Source organism: Syngnathus scovelli, chromosome 5 (genome assembly GCF_024217435.2).
Source record: "Syngnathus scovelli strain Florida chromosome 5, RoL_Ssco_1.2, whole genome shotgun sequence".
Classification (NCBI taxonomy): domain Eukaryota; kingdom Metazoa; phylum Chordata; class Actinopteri; order Syngnathiformes; family Syngnathidae; genus Syngnathus; species Syngnathus scovelli.
The window spans coordinates 1,479,351-1,491,342 of NC_090851.1; the positions used below are offsets into that span (position 1 = coordinate 1,479,351).

General features: G+C 43.1%; 1 protein-coding gene across 3 annotated transcripts in view; it reads left to right on the forward strand.

The window, feature by feature from the left end:
- Positions 1 to 11,992, forward strand: part of fat1a (FAT atypical cadherin 1a) — a 96,289-nt gene that overhangs the window by 46,057 nt on the left and 38,240 nt on the right. For all 3 annotated transcript variants that reach the window (XM_049721216.1, XM_049721217.1, XM_049721218.1), the window contains exon 2: positions 11,082 to 11,350. The gene's annotated coding sequence lies outside the window, so the exon portion shown is untranslated. The remainder of the gene's footprint in view (positions 1 to 11,081; positions 11,351 to 11,992) is intronic.

Here is an 11,992-nt window from a genome sequence, read left to right on the forward strand (position 1 = left end):
CACAGTACTTGTCGTAAAACACAAAAGCCTCACTAAGTCATCTCTACAAGGTTAAGAGGCGAGATAACCTTCCCAACGGAGCTCCACCAAGTCGCTGTGTGATTTCACACTCAGGCTGGACTGGATGGAAATAAATCAGAACGAAATATTTATTTTAAAACGGACATTTAATTGTTATTTAGGTGACAAGAGCAACATCGGGAGTCATTTAATTATTTAACGTCAAATTGAAACCCTAAAAGACTTTTGTGTTAATATCATAGACGTAATGGAGCCAGTTCATTAAGCCCCGCCTGCCCTCTCCGAGAATTGGCGCCAAACTCGCCGTATAGTTTAAGCGCATCACATCTGCCGTGAAACAACGGCCGGCCGGGCCCTCGTCCAAACAGAGTTCCAACAAACGTTCTGAAACTCTGCCAGGGTGAAACGATGACGCCTCCACTCCCACGCCAACACAATTGGATGGAAGCCGTATTTATTTTATTTTATTTTATTTTATTTTATTTTATTTTATTTTATTTTATAGAAACATCAATGGACATTTCTGTATATGCACCAATTTTATTTTATTTTATTTCATTTGACAGGGAATTAGACAAGAGGCTAGTAGAAAGTGTCAGTAGAAAATGGCCCAATGTAAAAGTTGAATAAAATAAAAGATACGAGTAAAACTACAAGCCTTCACAATTTAGCGAACAAGTACACCAGATTTTACCGATACGTCAAATTTTGCAAGTGACAAAATTTCTTGAACAACCACTGTCATTTCTTTATTGATTTTTTTTTTTCTCAATTTGATTGAACAAAACGTGGCTTTATTGCTATTTATGAGCCTTTTTGCCTTTTGGCGTCCATTTATCTGCCCGTTACATGCAACGGCGCCGGCCCATAAAGGAGAGTTCATTTGCCGTTGTTACGTCGAGTCATAAAAGCTGAATCTTGATTTACCTTTGACGCGGAATCGTGCGATGGGAAAATTGTAGCTCGGTGGAGCTTGGGAAAAAAAGGGAAGTCATCAAAAATGACAATGTGGAAAAAGCTTTTTTACAATCAAAATGTCGCTGCAAATGTTCCTTTTTGTGCCGAGCATTTTGTGCTAACATCTTAAAGCGGAAGGCAATAAATAATAATACATAGCTTTCATTTATTTATTTATTGATTTGAAATATTGCAGTCTGGCATTGATCATGGGAGGCAATATCTGCAATGGCCGCCATTTATCTTAGTCAGGCTCACATTGATTGTTTTTCTTTTAGCGAATATGTTCTTTCTGAGGACTTACAAACTTTCTCTTCTCATGGAGTACAAAGGCACGTTTTGCACGTTTGCTAATAAACGAGCTTGATTAGCCGCTGCTGTTTTCCCCTCACGCCGTTACAATTATGCTACCGCTAACGTGAGCCAAATGGAAATTCCCTCCATTTTGTGGTTGCGGACCACCCGTAGTGAATTTATGAGCCTCCCACTTGGCCCAGTCAACACGCCCGCATGCAAATAAGCTCCGGCACTTGTACGCGGGTGACGGCCACGTCGTCGCTATTTACTCTCGGGCGGGCGGGCGGACGACGGGCAGCTCCAAAGGTCAAGCGCCAGACGCTCGCGGTTTTTCCGGAAAGCCGACACCGGCGCAGCTGCGATCGCCCCAGCCTTCTTTGTGCTGACAAATAGAGCTCGTTAAAATGAACTATTCATTAATGGCTATTCACAAACAGGAGGCCTTGAGCTAATCTACTCGCCTTGTGAAACCAGAAGAGAAAAAAAAAAGCGTTCGATTAGCATAGCGGGTATTTTCCGGCTAATACAATTTGGAAACAGCCACATCTGCCTCCGGCTGTGAAATGTATTATGACAAATTTTTAAAAAAATTAAAAATGTAGGCGGGGGCCTATGAATCGAAAAATCGTCTTCTCGAATTTGAAAAGTTTCCAGTTTGGGTGTTCGGGGAAGACGAAAAGCTTAAAATCTTCTGGCGATTGAAATCGAGCAGGACCGCGACGCTCCGAGGTTGTTTCCGAACAAACAAACAGATTTCAAACGAGCTAAATTTGGGCAAATCGACAGCTGAGTAAAGGATGATTAATTATGTCGTGGTGTGTTTTCAGCAGCGGCGGCGGTGGCAGTGCGTGCCGTCTATTTACATTCTCTAATTGCCTCTCCGAATAGTGGCTAATTGCTTCGGCGGTTCGGTCCCCCAGGTGGGGGTAGGTAGCGGCTCCCCGTCCAAAGCCGCCGTTTGTAACGCTATCTCATTGATCTTAGCTTTAGTTTCCTTTCATGCACGTCGGCGCTGAGATTTCACAGTGTTGTGAAAATAGATCAGCTTTCAAGGCAACAAAAAAAAATGGTGGAATGCGAGGAATTCATATTAGCATAAGCACTTACGAAGGCGTGGCGGGAAAAGTGACCAACGGCAGAGGACGAATGGCCAATGGGTTATTCATGGTTGGATGGATGGATGGATGGATGGATGGATGGATGGATGGATGGATGGATGGATGGATGGATGGATGGATGGATGGATGGATGGATGAGCTACACATTTGGGCCCTTCCCTGGATTCTGAGTCCCTTTGGCCGAACACATCCTCTTTTATTCTTTCTACCTCTCCTCCAATAATCTGAAAATTTATACGGCGATTTTATGGTCCAATAAGAATACAAAACACCCCTGAAATGACTTTTTATGAGAATGGCGGGTCCCGTGGGGCGGTCCAAAGGTGGAACCGAATGAATGATGATGCTAATAACATGCTAAATCAATGCATCCTCTTCCCTTCCGGAATATTTAAGTCTCATCTGATGTATTTTTGACTCTCCATCGACATCTGCCATGACCGCCGGCTCCCCGGCAGGCCGCGCTGTCGTGAAATATTCACATCATTTTTTTTTTTTTGCTGAGGTCATGCAAATTTGATGACTTCTCGGTGCGCTGAAATAAACATTCCGCTTTGTGAATATTTGAACGCTGATTAGAGCGCACGCATCCGAAGCGAAGGATGGATTTAATGACGAGGCCTTTTAACGGCGCTACCGGAGTCGGGGACACGTCGTGATTGGGTTTCCCACTTTGAGGAAGAATCCCCCGTCATGTTTTCTTGGAGTGCTTGGGGGAGTGGGAATTGTCTCTTATTACTTCCAGCCTGAATGTTGTTTTGGCGCATTGACAGCGAGCACTCCCCCATGGTCGCCTCACTTGATTTCAGAGTCATTTGGACGCGCCGGTGCTGTTGTGGGGACCGCTCTCGCCATTTTGTTTCATCCGCATGGACTTGAAACATTTCGGGAGAGAGTGAGGCATATGCTAAATGGGGTCTCTTTGGAGGGGGGTGGTTTTGGTGTGTAGCTTTTGTCGGAAGGTGCTTAGAATTGGATTTTAAAATAATTCTGGAAAATACTGAGTATTTGTGCGTGTTCCCTAAGGATTCTGGTGCGGCTCATACTTAATCAGCCATTTAGCAAACCGCTAATGAGCCATCACGCACACACACATACATTAGCCTGTCGCTGAGTCGGCATTGTGCGAATGGAGCTAAATGCCAGGTTGCGCCAAGGCCAACGCAGTCCGCGACCTTTTCGATACGGCCGGATCAATACGGCTCGCCTTAACACGGCGTGCATTACTTTAAGCGTACACTTTAAAAAGGTCAAGAGTGATAAAGGAAGTCAGAAGCTGCTGTTTCAGTTGACTGTTGAAACATCCGACCCGACTTACACTCCGGTTTGCGTCGAAAACATCGTTTCAACATCAAGCGGGTCCAGCCGCTTTTGAAAGGCCGCTTCCTCTGCTTTTGATTTTTTTTTTTTTGTGTGTGTGCAAAACATTTCCGAGGCGCCTCGCTGAAGGGGAGGCGTCAAAAGGCGGCAGGTGTTTGAAGTGCGGGTAAAACGGAGGTTGCGAAGGATTAAGGTGTTCAAACAAAACGCCCGCCGTCCCTGCGAGCCTTGATAGGCAGGCGTGTGGGAACAGGCTGTGCTGTGACGCCGCTATCAAGAGGGACCAACTTGCGGCATTGCTTCAAAACAGACGGAAGACTTTGAGGCTGAACGCCCAGCAAAAATGACGACTCGGCGAAACCCGCAAAGCACCTTTAACAATTTTCAAATGTCGTTTTGACAGCGACTCTTTATTCATTCATCCTTAAATTATAATTTATTTATTTAATTTGTTTAATATTCATTCATCTTTAAATCTTATTTAGTTAGATCGTCATTTATTTTACATTTATTCCTCTTTAGATTTTCTTTATTCATTTATTTATTTATTTAATATTCATCTTTAAATCTTTAGTTAGTTCGTCATTTATTTTACATTTATTCCTCTTTAGATTTTCTTTATTTATTTATATAATATTCATTCATCTTTAAGTCTTATTTATTCTACATTTATTCCTCTTTAGATTTTATTATTTATTTGTGTTCATTTATTTATTGCAGGATTATATTTTTATTGTAATTACATGTTACCATTTGTAAATCAACTCGGCCTCACGGTGGTTTTTCCGAGTCAGGTAACGTAGCTGTGTGATGCTCAACACAAACAGTAATTTAAATTCCTCTTCAGGAAGGAAAAAAATAACACTTCCGAGTCAATACACCTGAGAAATGGACTACATGATTGGCACTTGGCCTCGGAGACAGCTCAATCCCATGTCATCGCTGGCACGCATCAAATATCCATGAATAAGCACAGCCGAGCGAGCGAGCGAGCGAGCGAGCGTTCCGCCGTAGCCGGATAAATTAATGTCAAATCCGCAGCGAATATTTAATCTTACACGCTTGCGTTATCTTGCAGGTGAACACGCTGAAGGTTGAGCTATTTTTAAACAATCTGCATGGAGCCCATTTAGGGGGGCGGGGGATAATAATGTTAGATTTCTCCAGGAGAAAACCGCGGGGACCGTCCGATCGATACGCAAGTGTGTCGTTCCACCCTGATAACAAACATGGAGACAAGAGTCAATCAATAGGTCTGCTGATTTATTCTGTCAGAGTTTTGGCAAGTGACCACTTATCCCCTAAAGATCCAAAAGACTGCAAATTATTCTCGGATTTCAGCGGAATGAGACAAATGTCGGTTAGCGTCAAGACTTGACCTGTGTAGATTTCCCGAACTTTTGAAAGCACCCGCAAAAATTGGCGCTCCCAAACCTCTCCCCAAAATCTCAACAAAATCTTTTTATCAAAGACCTATGTTGATTTTAGACGACAGAACAGACGTTGCAAAACTGGGCACACCTCAATCCTCAACTATTCAAATTATGACTTTTCTCTTTGGGAAAAAAATAAATATACCATATAATATATTAGAAAAAAAGAAAATAATATATATAAATAGATCAAATATATACTATTATCCCCAAAAATAAAACTAGATTTTTTGTAAATAAATTTGGGACAGGTCAGCTGTCTCCATTTGCCAATTTCCCATCCATGTTCCTATGCCACATTTTTAACAAGCACTAAGTTGACAGCAGGGGAATTTCTTCCATGCAAGATCACAAACACCAGCCACCATCACTTTCAAGCGAAACAGCTGCCCCTCGCAATTGCATCGAGGAACAGCAAAATGGGGACACGACAAGACTGCGTTCACTTCCCAAGACACCGCCGAGATGTCTTTCCCCTGTCGCAATGTTGACATTTGTGTGTTTCTCTGTGTTTGTCTTCACGCTAAGCTTGAGGGAGAAGTCCATCAAAAATTAATGAATGCCAATCTCTGTCCAGTTTCCTACCACTGAGCCCCCGCGGAGGTGGCAAACTCCTGCCCGTAAAGACCTAGTGGCTTATTACAATAACAAAATTGTGAGAAGATTCCATCCTCAGGGTGGCTGATCTGCTGTCCACACACAAACATGATCATCAGAGGAAAAAAAATCACTCTTAACACACTTCAGACCACAAAATAATCTTCAAGGGTCATTTCATAAAACGGTCACCGACCATCAAACTTGGACAGCGGACACTCGGCTCACTTTGTGTTCATCGTAGCAACTATATACTTTTTTCCGAACGTGCTTTTTCGCCATGTTGGCGTCTCTCCGGGAATCACCGTCGAATAGAATCGTCTCTTTTTCCGCTTCAGGCTGCTCCGTTAACGATTTAGGGAAGCGTGTTTTTGGTTTTTGTTGCTACAGAATAGCATGTTTAATAGCTACGTGAAGACGATAGTTTGCCAAAGGAGACGATTATGCAAATGACTACTCTAAGCAATGGTATCCTCTTTTGAAGAGCCACGACAAGGACGCTCACGCAACACGCTCGTCACGTATATATTGCGCTATAAGCTCAACTCGTGCTCCTTTAAGGTTCTTTCATTTCATCCCAGCAGTGATTTCACCAAGATGTGAGAATCGGGAAGTAGCCGAAGGCCCCGGCGGACATTCCCCTTAAGCTTTGGAAATGTGAGCGGCCGCTATTAGATAAGCAAATGTGCATGCATAATGCATCGTCACGACGGCGATTGGATTTTTTTTTTTTTTTTTTTCGCTGCTAAGGAGCCAACCGAGCGTCTTGTCGAGCATTTGAAGTGTTAAATGCTGTCTGCTGTTTGTAATTTCATCTTTCTTTGAGCGGCAAGAAAAATGCGGCTGGAATCACGTTCAAAGCACTGTGAATATTCCCGTTCAAATATTAATGATTCATTCTTTTTATTTTTTCCTAGAGAAAAATATTTGTTCGTGGGATAGTGAATTCTTGTAGAGTTACTACCGTATTTTCCGGACTATAAGTCGCTCCGGAGTATAAGTCGCACCAGCCATAAAATGCCCCAAAAAGTGAAAAAAACATATATAAGTCGCTCCGGAGTATAAGTCGCACTTTGGGGGGCAATTTATTCGACAAAATCCCACACCAAAAACAGTCATGAACGAGCAACAACAGGCTAAACAATAGCAACAACAGGCTAAACGATAGGTATGCTAACGTGACAAATACAAACAAAGAGCTGAGAACGGGCCTGACGTAACATATAGAGTGATTAAGGACAACTATTACATGAATAACATGTTTATAAAACCATCGGTGTCACTCCAATTCATTAAATAGCAACAACAGGCTAAACGATAGGTATGCTAACGTGACAAACACAAACAAAGAGCTGAGAATGGGCCAAATAATAATAAATAATAATAATAAATATAAGGAGCAAAAATAGAGCAAGTGTACATACAGCAGACAGTGGACTTGGATATGGTGCTTTAAAGTGTTAATTGCTTTATTTGATGTTTTCTCTATTTTTTATGTTTTGAATATGTTCAAGATAAAGATATAAAAGCATGTGAAGTGATCAACTATACTAAAAATAACATGGGAAGTGGTCAACTATACTTGTAAGTAAGTGGACTTAATGCTCAAGTAAAAATTTGTGAAATAAAACATATATAAGTCGCTCCTGAGTATAAGTCGCCCCCCCACCCAAACTATGAAAAAAAGCGCGACTTATAGTCCGGAAATTACGGTACTTTTTTTTTTTTTTTTTACTATTTTTATTTATTTTATCTATTCATTCTTTTTTTTTCCTCAAATGTTTCTCTCCTCTTTAGATTTATTATTTAATCTTATGTCAGTATGACATTAAAATAGTCAAGAAAATCCTCCATACCAAATGGTGTCGGTTATTTATTTTCACTTTCATCCTTTCTGGCGAGTCAGGAGGCGTTGCGGGATTGAAAATCTCTCCAATGTCTCCGTCTCGCCGTCTTTAAGACGAGTCGCTGATTGTTGTTTCCAGACCATGAAAAAGCGACGGCAGATTCTGTTTCTGGTCGATAGTGTGAGAAAAGGCCCAAGTTTTAATCACAACATGAAATGATGCCGCCTGCCTACCCGGGCGGCGGCGGCGGCAGACGAGCGCGATGAGCGTAACTCGGCATCACATTACGGCGTTTCTCCACAATGGCGAGCCTCTATTACAAGGCTTTGCTAATCCATCCATGAAAATCCATGTCCAAAATGTGCCTTTTGTGTATAATCCCGACACAATTTATGTGGGATTAGGGATGAGTGCAAGGTGGGGGGAGGCAGCCAGGCATACATGCCAAATATTGGAAACCATAAATATCAATGTCAGTGTGCTGCTCAATTGAAAGACTTTTAATAAAAAAAAACATTGAGCTATTTTAGCCTAAAATGACCCAGGTCCTGATTCTCCGACTATCCCCCTGTTGTCTTCATGCTAAGCTAACAGGCTAAGATGACAGGCTAAGCTAACAGGCTAATTTGGGTGCATCGTTGATGTTCTTATCCCCCTGTTCTCTTCACGCTAAGCTAACGGATTAAGCTAACAGGCTAAGCTAACAGGCTAATTTGGCCGCATCGTTGATGTTCTCGTCCAACTTTTAGGCGGCAACGCAAGCACCATCAGTGAACAATTTTGGATTAAATCCACCGCGCTTCTCGCCGAGAGAAAAAAAAAGATTCTTAAAAAAATATATTTGCAGCTTTCTGGCATCAACTTCTGCGCCATCTGTGCACGCACCACTTGATTGTTTTCTAACGACGGAGCGATTCAGTCCCAAACTGGCTTATTCCTGAACCCTGAAAAATTTGACTTTCTTCTCCGCAAAACCTGACGGAAAAATGTTCCGAGTTTTGTCTTGAAAGCAATTTGACTCTTACACCGTATTAGAGGAAAATGCAGTTGAGTTCCCAAGGTTGAGGCTCAATTTGCATGCAAAGCTAAACGCACGTACTTGTCTATTTAGGCCATTTTTTTTTTTTCCCCACTTGCAATGCGGCAGGCGGGTATGACGAGGCAATCGTGGGAAGTCTCCAAACAGGTTACGCTACAGCGCCGTGTCTCTATTTATCATTTCTTTTGCTGATTGGGGGGAGCTTCCAGTGAGGGAGGGGGAGGGCATCACCGCAGGGCTCGTCCACATATATTATTCTAATCCAACCTCTCTTTATTTTACCGTTAAAGGCCGACTGTAGAGCGGGCCGGCGCAACCAGGAGAGCTACCTCGACCTCGCCGCGGGCGTACGACAAGTCATCTGTCTTTTCTTGATCTCCGGTTTCGAGTTACCAGGGAGGGAGGGGGGGGGGCTCACAGCTAAAGACATTAGTCACCGTGAAAAGCAGGACATAACTCACTCAACGCGCCAGACGTAGCCAGCCACCGGGATGTCTCAATGAAGCCCCATTTTGCCGTTAGGCTTTGATTGATGTCTGCCGTGACGGCATCGAATAATGGATCTGGATCGGATCGCTGTTCCGTTGGTTACCAACAAGAACAAATGGCGGCCATTAAACGGTCAACAAAAGTTGAACAAAGAAACCAAGTCGAAGTTGATCATCTTCCTTAATAGGTCCCCGTTTATTCGGGGCATCAGTGTCAAACTCAAGATACGGCCCGCCACATCATTTTATCTGGCTCGTGAAAACAAAATGTGCATGCTAACAATTTTTATTTCCATTCATAATTTTAAAAGTATTTGAACAGTTAAGACCTCCGAAGGAAACTATGACTATGATGCGGCCCGTGACAGAAATTAGTTTGACACTCCTGATTTGGTGGGTTTGCACTTCTCGAAATACAGATTCAGCAAAAATGTTTTTTTTTCCATTTTATGTACCGCAGTAGTACTACTTCCTCCAAAGGCGAGTCTGAAGCAAAAAAAAAGCCACCCAGGACGCAAGTGCATCTGCTCTCTGTCACAAGTTAATAAAGCACTTCCTGTGCTTTGGTTGACAGAGGTCGCTTTAGTCCGCCAGTGCAAAAAAAAAAAAAAAAAAAGCCCGCAAGTCTGTCCCTCCATCCACGAGGTCCATAAGGCAGCGGGATGTGCCCCCCCCACCCCCCTCCAGCATCGAAGTGCGCAAACACTCGCAGGGATCAAAGCGGAGGAAGCAGCCGCGGGCGTCACCTGACCTGAATTCAATTAAAGCTTTACAGGCGGATCAGAAGGCAAGGTGGGGGCGGGTCACAAAGCTCAACGCCGTCTCCAACTAAACTGAGGTTGAGATGGAAGAAGATGAAACATTGAATGCCGCTGCCCTCCCCCTCGCTTCCTCTTCCTCCTTCTCCCCTCTCAAGCTCAATAATTCTCCCACATACGAGCGCACTCAAAGCCCACAGGTCTTGTCGGTTGCCTCAGCCCGTGGGCAAATGTGATTTTAATGAGCTCCTGCCGAACGGACACGAGGCCCGCATTCTCACGCCAGACCAGCGAACGGCTCCTGGGCATTTTGGGCCGGCCACTTCTCAGCGTGGCGTCAAACTTAAGTTGGACGTGTGTGTTGAATGAAGACATTGGTGGATGAAAGGTGGGAGATTCAATATGCCAGAAGCCAGGAGTGCTTTGAGGGAGGTGTCAAGAAACTCAAAGGGGATTTATCGTGAAAAGTCTACTTTTTAATAAACTTGATTCTCTGGAGGGCTTCTCTGGCTAACCATCAAGTGCGGAAATTTGCCAGAATGTTCAGGTAGCAGCGGGGCTAATTGTGTGGTTCAATGGCGACATTGGCAGATGGAACTGAGTGGTTTCGTGGTGCCAGCAACGGGAGCGCTTTTAGGGACGTGTTGCAAAATTAAAAGGGACTTTTTGCAGAGAAATTATTTTTTAATGGCTTGTATACAAATACTGTTGTTGGGTGTCTGGAGAGCTTGAGTTGGAAATTAGACATCCATGTAAATCTCTCCTGAGTTGCATAATGCCCAAAATGTTTGCGTGTAAGATTTTTCTTTAATTGCTTCGTAACATTGCAGCTCATTCTGACATGGATAAATTTAGCAGCATCGTGCCAGAAACAGGAAAAGTTTGAGGGAAGTGCCAAGACACTTTTTGAGGGGACATATTATTTTTTCTTGTTTGAACACAGTTACTTGGGTTTCTGGCATGCCTGCCATTCCATCAACATCGAGAAAAAGTCTTTAACAAAATGCCAAATGCTCAATAAACTTTTGCTGGAGTGTGATATGACAGTACGGCTAATTGTATTTGTTGAAAATAGAGACTCAGCACAGTGTATTCATTGTGCCATTAACAAAAAAATCTAATAAATTAAATTATTATCAAATTCAAGTATGATAGTTGAGGAATACTTTTCCTAGAATCATATATTTGATTTGATTTCTTTATTAGTTGCCAATACGAAAGTAGTTCCAGTCCACGGCGGAGTGATACGTAACACCGCGCGAGACACGCTCGATTGGTGCACGGCGGAGGCGGAAAGTGGTGAGGAAGAGGAGGCTGGTGAGCGAGAGACCGCTCGGAGCTGCCACCAGATGGATCTTCGGCGAGCTAGAGGGAGCTCCACGTATCACCATGCCGACATTTGGACTACCTAAAGTACCCAGCAAACCTCCCAAGCTTCGGGATTAATCTTTATTTCTTTGGGAGAGGAAAAAAAGGTACGTGGCGCGTTTTTTGTCCTGAAATAGTCCCTGTTCCGAGTGGAATAAAGTGTGGAAAAGTTACGCGTTAGTTCGCCTTTTATGGTTTTTGAGAACGAAATCACGTCGCCGCTGTTGGGTTGAGACTACATTTTGATTAAAACTCAATTTTTTTTTTTTTTATAAAGTAGTGAGTGTGATTTTCGCGTTCGTTGTTTGAATAAAAGCTCGCTTTTTTTTTTCCATCTTTCGAACAAATTCCTCTCTCGACTAGTTGCATGAGGTTGATGTTTAGAGTTGGGGGATGGGAATTCAAACTACTTTTCATTTAGCGCTTCACTTTTGACACAAACTCAAACCTCGTATTTTAAAATAAGGCCAGGCATTTATTTGCGCCGTTCTTGTCCTTACGCGTAAACCTTATTTTCCCCTTTGTTTAAAGTAAGATATTTAAAGTTGGGCTTTTTTTTCCCTCACAATGGACGCCCACGAGCAGCAGATGGTTCTTTGTACCTGCAGGCTATGTGCGTTCACATTTAAGGTGAACACGAAAAAGCAACTCGCAAAATTGTTCGCCCCCCCCCCCCCCGCCCAGATTTCTCAATTCCGTTATAATGGTAATTGTGCTGGCATTTTATGCGCCGGGAACTACTTTGATGA